Raw genomic sequence first — 9,242 nt, 5'->3', positions numbered from 1 at the left:
CTTTGGATACTTTATGACTCACGGGAACCAGAGATTTTTCCATTTCACTTCTCTAATCTTTTACTCTTACAGGAGATCAGTACTGGGGAAGTGAAGACACACTTTCCCCAGGTTCTGGCTGGTTTGCTTGCTTTCCAAGGTCTCTATGTATCTGAAGACCAGAAGAGCCCCAGTGTGTCCCAACTTGATAGTCACTGAAGGACCAGGGCTCCAAGGCGTTCTGCTGAAACACCTTCCTACAGTTTAAGTGAATATCTGCAGGAGAGACAAGAAATCTGTGGGAGAGCTTAGAAAACAACTTAGATGTCTTAGATGTTCTTCTCAGCCTTAGACATTAAACAGCTTTCATTTCTAATGCATAGGCACTGATTGCTGTGATTTTTATGTTACCCTTTAAAATTATGGACCACTGCACATAGGAATCTATTTTTAGACTTAATGTTTCTAATGATAAATTCAGGAAATATTTTGCTAGTGTGCTGTTGTCAGACTACAGCTCTCAGTCTAAAACTTGTGCTGATTTGGCACTGTGTGGTTAGCCTGGTCTGGTCTTCAAAGCCATCTTTTGTGTCAGAGAGCAATTGCTGTATATATGTACAGCTAGAGCTTTCACCAAGACATCGACAGCTCTGAGTCTGGAGACTGAGGGGGCAATGCATAGGTCTTAAGATCTTCCTCATCTCATTGGAAAAGGTCACAGAAGTCATCAGATTGACTGCAGAACATTCCCTTAGAGCAATGCACCTTTTGTACTGCAAAGCTGCTACTATTTTTGAAGCCATGGTCCGCGTGGAACACAAATCTTTCTTTAGCATGTATATCAATGCATTAGCAATACCCTCAGGGGGCAGAGTGAGGCTTCCTGTTCAGTGCAGTATTTCAACAAAATATTCTAACTCAGAGTAATGTAAAACAGGCAAGAAAAGCCATTGCTGGGGTTTGTTCCATCTTTCTGAAACCAAGTCATAGACAAAGATAGGCATGGAAATTCTTGACTGCAGTCAATGAATGTAGTTTTTTTTCCTGTAAGGATGTAATAGTCAGAAAAAAAAATAACATCAATAGAGTGGGGTGAAATCTCTGGATTCTCTCTATGTTACAAAACATGTTGTGCTGAAATGAACTGAGAAGGATGGTGCTGTGGGGATGGCACAACAGACCATGGGCATTTGTGTTTAAAGGAGAGCTCTAGATGTGCCCCGTGTCCTCTGCTTCTACCATGCTGGTCTTACATGAAATCTGTGCCCATAAAATGATTTGCCTATGTAAAGTGAAGTATAAAGGACTTCAGAAAGCTTGTATTACTCTTGTTCAAGTATCTGCAAAACAGTTATCTGCTAACAAGCAAATGTACTAGTATATACTGGATAGACTTAGAAAATGGCCCCCTATTTCTTTTATGTGAGTTACAAAATGGAAAATCTGTTAAACATACAGTTAGAGATGTCCTCAAAATAGTGTCTTCCATGTTTTTGGAAAACAATTTGCAGTTACTAATACTTTCCTGTTCACCTGTGCCCTCTATGAAGAGGTAGACTAACCCTCATTCTGCACAAGACTGCCGTGTTTCAGAGTAGGTTTGATAGCAAACATGCCTGCTACAAACATGCACTTTGCCTTCAGCTTACACCATTGGTTCTGGGGTAATGGAACAAATCACAATACTGTCAGCAGTGCACCTGGCATTGTACATGAAAGAACAGTAAACTTCACAGAGGCCTGGATTTGTAATGACATTGCATAATAATCATGAATGACTGTCAAGAATGACTATTTAGTTCAACTAGCTTTCTCTTGGTTACTGGAAAACTGCCATGAAGGTATCTCCCAAGGCTCAGTAAAGCTGTTTTGTAGTAATGTTTGTTGCATGAATACTTACAGGAGTGAATATACCCAGTATGATCTTGAATGCTTCAAACCTGCTCAATAGTTTCCAGTTATAAAACTGTGACCTTTCTTTACAGTATTTAATTTAATTGCATTTGATATCTATGTACTCAAAAACTAGTGAAAAAAAGACAGAATGATTACTTCCTCTGAGGCTTTTGCATGGACTCGAAATGTGAGAAGGTCACCTAATCAGTCAGTTTCATTAATTATACAGATTTTACTTCCACTTTTATTTGTTTCTTGTTTGTATCGTGAGCTTCTGGGAAGCATGGACTTTGTCTTTTAGTGGTTTTGGAAGAAGCACCAGATGCACAATCAGACATATGTCTAGAACAATAGCAAGTAATATTCACTGACTACTAGTCATTGGTTTTCTTCATTGTTCTAAGCTATTTGAAAATGCATAGAAAAAATCATGCTAAACTGAAATTCTGAAGCACTGGAAATGGACACAGAGTAAGTTCTCATGAAATCAGGATAAGCCAAGGCTGTTGCTGAGTACTTCTTAATTAACTAAATGAAGCATACACAGCCAATAAAGATCTAACTTTTGCAAAGCAAATAAGCTAGGACTTTTATGGATGCCAATAAAATGAATGTTGTCTGGGAGATATTCATTAGCAGACTGGAAGATGTCTGTAGAGGCTATGGTCTACAGAGTTGGAGGATTTAATGGCATGGACACGGAGGACTGCATATTAAAGTGTGTGAAGCTGGTAAAATAAAAAGTAGCACTTCTGTGTGAATATGTTTTATTAAATCAGTAAATTGCATGGATTTTTACTATCTCTTGGTCTACACCAGCTGATGTCTGACTTATGCTAGTGGGCCTCCCCATTTATTTGCAGAATAGTCAGACTGTGGGGCTGTTTCTCACAGCCTGATGGGTAGATAAGCAAATCTCAGTTGGATGCCTATTGTGTATATATACAACTAAAGAAAAGTATTTGAGACATAGCAAATTCTTAGGTATGTCTAACACCCTTTCTTTGCTCTTTGTGATAGTATGGATGAATAATAAAAATGGAAGCTTTTACCTCTTCAGCTGCTGTTTATCCCTGCTATGGCACCAGTTCTCTTGGTGCTTCTGAAACCTCTTCATAATGGAAGAGGTAGAGGAACTAGGAAGAGAGAACCGAAGTCTCTGCAGAATGAAAAAAAAGTCAGCATAAAAATGGTAGCCTGGTAAAGAGCTGTGTTACCTACACATGCCTCGATGTCACTTCAGAGTCATGTGTGACCCTGCTCTTTGATCAGACCATGAAGGGACTGGTTACGTACCCTGTACTGTCTGTCACTTTGAAAAAACCCATGGTGTCAAGGAATGATGTGTGACTAAAGCAATTCCTCTAAGGAACTGCTGCTTTCTGAACTGGATTGGTGTTCAAGTGATACATGAAAGAGTGGGTGACTCAATATGCTCTGATGGCTATGCAGCTATTGTGCTGAAATAATAAATATGTCTAGCTCTTGTTACTTTTTTGTGTCTCATAGACCTTCTTGTACTTGGAGAGCATGGGAAATTAACTTCTTTTTTCCAGTTTTATTGAAGGTAAGGTTAAGTCAGAGCCAGGAACAGAAACAACGTTCCACAGATTTGCCCACCACCACCTCTTACCACTGCCCAGCTGTTGGTCAAAGTACTGGCACACGCTCCTTTGGTCATATTCTACGTAAACTAACATCTGCTTCCCTGGAGCCTTTGGTGCTTCCAGTTATCCGTTGCCTCACATCTTATAAGAAGAAGGTACCTTGTCATGCACTGTGTAACTACCTATCTTGTTTCCAGATACAGCAGGAAAGGCAAAAGAAAGCTCTAGATGATAAAGTAAATTCATCTTATGGGTGACCAATCACTGACAGGTATAGTGTACTCAGTGTAATGGATCCTACCCAGATCCTACAACTAATATGCATGTAAGACACATTTAGATGCTGGAATAGACCAGAAAATTCTAAGAATTAATCACTCAATTTAATTTAACTAATTAATTTACCTTTGGCATTTTCTACTGTAAATGAAACACCTGACAGAATTTGGAAGCTATTAAGAAACTAAGAAAGCATTTTGGTCTGGGTGACAAATATTTTTTATGATTTCCCAGTTAAAATGGATATTAAATACTTCTCACTGAGAAATTTTATTCCTAGGATGTCAAACAATCACTTACAATCATGTGTTGTTCTTCTGATGCCAAAATGATGGCTTGCTCAGCTTAAACTTCTCTTTCACTCAACCAATAGTATTATATACCCCAAAAGAAGAGAGAAAACAAAGAGTAACATCTACTGTAGCACTGCAAAACTATGCTGGCTATTTGCATTTTGCAGCTCTGTAGTTGTTTTATTACCTGTAATTAGAGTGCTAAGACAAATATTTCTTTGTATCTGGGTGGTTAAACTGTGATGACAATTGTATAATATTCTGAAAAATTAGAATATTTTAGTCACTATAGCTGCTGCAAGACAGACTTAGGATCTGCTACTGGAACTGTACTGTGCACGAGTAACTGCTTTTTTGTGTGACTCAGTTGCTAACTGTTTAGCTATGATAACCCTAATATTTACAGTTTCAGAGCCTTTCTGGGATCTGTTATTTTTACACTGGCACATACAAAACTTCTTGAATAAATCTTGACTTCAGACATAAGAGATGCTCTTCAGCCTGTCTACAATCAGTGTCCAGCGTGACGGCTGTGGCTGCTGTTTCACCTTGCATGAACTGACTCAGGATGTGACAGCAGTGAGTAACGCAGCCTCCCAGCTCTTTCAAACTTAGATGCTCTAGAACCTGCTGGATTTGAAGCTATTCCAATATCGGATGCTTGAATATGGTCATACCACCTGCCGTTGTCAGTGTAAATGAACCTACATCAGAACTGGACTTTGGCTGCCATATTTGAAAGAGTTTTTGGAAACTAGCCTGAAAATACAGCTAATTATATTCTTTTTCATGAAGAATTATAAGCACAGAAACTTCTTACTCCATTTCCTGTAACAGTCATTTCTCCAGACCACTGATTTAAGGAGAAAAGCTTATCCTTCTTCCCTCTGCTCAGCCTCTGAGGAATTTATGTTCTTTTTAAGTTAACAGTTGAAGCATCAATGCAAATACGAGGTATGTACCTGTATCTGTCAGGATATAAATGCATGTTTTGTGCTCCAGCCAGAAAGCCATTATTTTATAAGAGGCAATATTAAACTTAAATCCAAGCTGTTGTGAGTGGAAGACTAAACACAGGTGTACAGTAGCATTTCAGTTGTGATTTTGACAAAGGGTGATTCTCTGATAGTTTACTGATGAAAAGGTGAAAGAAGAATTGCATCTCGGCAATTGGAGCAAAACCTCACTGAGATCATGACACAGCCCACTGATGTGTGCTGATCACACAAACAGCTATATTTCTTCTTGCATCAGCCTCTTCGTCTTGGCTGGAGCCAAAAAAAAGTAATTGTAAAAGATTTGCAGAAAATGAAAAGATCCTCCAAATCCATGTGCATACTGTGGCCAGATAAGTGGAGTATTATTCTAGCCCAAATTTTCTGCGTGTGAGAGGTCAATGATAGGTGAGATTTGGAATGGGATTTCTTCAGTGCCTGGAACCCATTTTACTTTCCTGGAAAGGTAAGACATTTTGGTGATATTATTTCTTTTTTTTAAGCAAAAAGCAAGCAAGCAAGCAAAAAAAACACCCCAAAACAACAACAAACAAACCCCAAAAATAACTCTCCCAAAATCCTAAAACTCCTATTCTGTATTTTTAGCTTTTCTTCTTCATTAAGCTCTTGTACACATTCTGATTGTCTTCTCTCAGTGACAGAGATTTTCTTGTTCTCTGAATATGAATCAATACTTCTAGTTGTTCAACCCATGACAATCTGGAGGACATACACTGACATAAGGGTATATAGAAAGGTATGTATCTCCTATTATGCAACATGACTTAGAAAAAGATCAACGAGCTGTCAGAAACAAATCAGATCATGTCTTAGGCTGAAGCTGGAGCTTTTGGCTGCTGTAAATTTGCACCACTGCAGTAGGCCAGGATGCCTCCAGCATCTTTGGGTACTGCACTGATTTCAGTGTGGTATGGAGAGAGCCTTCCCTAAGAGGCTGAAGAGCTCTTTATATTAACCACTTTATTCTGAGTACAAGGGCTCTGCAATCTTCTCATTGCTGTCCTGCCAACAGGATTTTTTTTTTCTGCATATCTACAAAGCAGAGGATATCTCTTTTGATCCCAGTACTGATGGTGGTATCTATAGCCACTTTATTATTCTTTTTTTACAGAACACAATCTTTCTAAAGTGTTTTGAAGGTTACTATGAACAGTGCAAATTCAGCAGTATTTTTGACCCAGCACTGACTACAGTTATATCTACAATTTTATGCAAGAAACTCAGATTGCTGTTATCTTTCATGTTAACCACCCTGTTGCTTTCAAATGGTTTGCAATTAGTTTGACTGAGATATAAAACAGTAACTAATAAATATCATGAACTTGTCAGTCGGTAGAAGTTTTCTCTCCTTAACTGATCTTCTTGTTAAGAACATGTAAGTTCTTTAAAGGTTTTACAAGTTATAAATAAAATACAGAACGTTTTTGCCTCTTTGGATCACACAGCCATCAACCATTATCAAATGCCTTATTCATCAAAAGCAGAAGAATTATATTTTAGTTATCAACACGCATTTAAACATAACTGGGACTAAAACGTCCCTTTTAGTACCTTTGGGGATACATCTGCTGCTTGACCTCACCATGTCTTTTTCTATATTGAGATAGGTTCTGATGTTTTAACAGGCACAATATTACAGCTTCACACTGTGACATAATATTTTGCCTTCAAATACATACGCACAGGCAACACAAGGGAATGTTTGTTATCTTCTACATGTAAGAACAAGTGCAGTGTAAGATAAAAATGGAAGCAAAAAGCTTGGGGAGTAAAATATGTTTTTTTCCTCCTGGCTTTTCCTGAGGAGGCCACAGGGAAAACACACAGGTTGTTTGCTTGCTAGGTATCCAGGCTGCCAATATGTACAATGCAGAGAAAAGAATCAAACTTCAGGCAAGTGCAGAGAGAGTTCTGAGGCAAAGTCTTATTCCCCAGGGTATTTAACTGTTCCAGTGATGGCTGAGCATGCTTGAACAAGCTTGTCTCTTATTTCATCCTGTCTACTCTTGGTTGGTCCTGTTTCTTATTTTCTAGTCCCTTCTCAACAATCTGAATGTGTTTAAAAACCATTTGGATGTGGTGCTCAGGGACATGATTTAGAGGAGGGTTGTTAGAGTTAGGGTAGTATAGTTAGGTTGCTGTTGGACTTGATGATCTTTAAGGTCTTTTTCAACCTGAGTAATTCTATGATTCTTTCCTTTGAAATAACTGCCACTAAAAATTCCAGTCCAGACAAAGCAGTCTAAATATGTATAAACTCTTACAACAATTGAGTTCTACTAATGTTCTGCATCAGAAATAATCAAGGCACTATTATGACATATGTCTTGGTCATCTATTGTCCAGCTGCACCCAAGTGAAAAATGCCAGCTTTGGTGCTGGCAAGCTGCGTAGTCACTATTAACATGTCTTTTGGTGGTGGCTTGTCCTGTGAAGGGCTGTACTGCTTGACTTGGAGTGGTAGTAGGATCTCTGCTTCAGTTTGATGGAGAACATTCAGCTCCACTTGTCTGACCCTGCACAAGCAGCATGGCTCAAGGACCTTCCAGATGGTCGCCCCCATCCCATTTGCCTCAGCTGACATCCTAGTAAGACCATAATTGTGCCCACTGTGTTTGAAAGCTCAGTTTTGAGAAGGTAATCCTGGTTCTATCACGAAGTCTCATAAATTAAATTGAAATCAGTCACATTTATGACTGGCTGTTAAAAAGCTGTAAGTGTTATGAATTTATGACTCTGTGCTCATATTCAGCTGTTCACTGCTTCTGCTTCTAGGTCTTTTTCTCCTATGTGGGATAAAATTTATATTTGTGGGTGAGATCATTATAAATCTTTTATGTACCACAAGTGCAATTTTAAATGTTTGCAGGCATGGAGAACTGTGCCCATGAGATATCAACTATATTTCATGGGTTATTGCTTCATAGAACTGACAAAAAAAGAGCTTTGCAACTAGTATACACTCACACACACATCTTAAGTTTCCATGTTTGACCTTTAAAAGCTGGTAGGCAGCATGAAATGTGTGATTTAGGAAATAAAATGCTACACAGTTCATATTTTACTTGGATGCCAGTTTGCCATGTTAATGTTTTTCTTTAGAAAAAAAAACACCTTCTCAGAAGACTTGCCCATACACAATCCTTCAAGGCATCTTGCTGATTCTAGTTACAACGGGACAAGTTCCTCAGGAGTAAGTGTAGTTTATGTACATCTCTGCATAAATCAGTGATGAAACATGGGCCAGCAATGAATATGTGGCTTGCACTTCACACAAGCCTATTGTTAAGTTCTGCAGCCTTCACACTAAACTCTCCTATCACAGTTGTTAGAGATGATGTATGCAAAGGTATGAGGTACAGAAGAATACAATTTTCAAAGAAAAGAAATATTTTTTCTGGGTGGAAAGATGGATGGGATGAAATTATGGTGCAGGAACTGTATGACCCATCAATAGATGACAAGCTGTTAGCTAGACTGTAAGTGAGGTCTTAACATAAAGGAGTGTTTGGCAGAACTATATTTTCAATGGAAAACACATTGGGCTGGGAGCTGGGAAGCCTGGAGTTTCCGATTTTTGTAATTTGACTACTGGGACAAATCATTTCACTTCTCTGTGACTTACATAGGCATAGGTTTAGAAGGGGAAGAGAAGATGGAGGAGCTTTTATCATCTCCCTGTTTACACCTAATTTCCAGTTACCCAGTGCACATTCTGCTGGGCTCTCTCCGGCTGCCTGGCTCACACCCCTGTCTGGGAATGCTTACCATGCTGTGTGGAGCAGGGTAGAGCCATCCTTGGAAGTGTATCTCAACTGTGCTGAGTACAGGTAACATGAGTTAGAGTAGAATCCTAGAATCCTTGAATCACAGAATCATAGAATGGTTTGGGTTGGAAGATCATCTAGTTCCAATCCCACTGCTATAGGCAGGGACACTTCCAAAGTCCCATCGAGCCTGGTCTTGAACATCTCCAGGGAGGGGGCATCCACAACCTCTATGGGCAACCTGTTCCAGTGTCTTATCAGTAAAGAGCTTATTCCTAGTATCTAGTCTAAATCTACTCTTTTCCAGTTTAAAACCACTTCCCCTTGTCCTGTCACTACACGTCCTTATACAAAATCTGTCCCCTTCAGGTACTGGAAGGCCACTATAAGGTCTCTCTGAAGCCT

The sequence above is a fragment of the Gallus gallus genome, chromosome 3, assembly GCF_016699485.2.
Source record: "Gallus gallus isolate bGalGal1 chromosome 3, bGalGal1.mat.broiler.GRCg7b, whole genome shotgun sequence".
NCBI lineage: Eukaryota > Metazoa > Chordata > Aves > Galliformes > Phasianidae > Gallus > Gallus gallus.
This window is presented reverse-complemented; position numbering follows the sequence as displayed.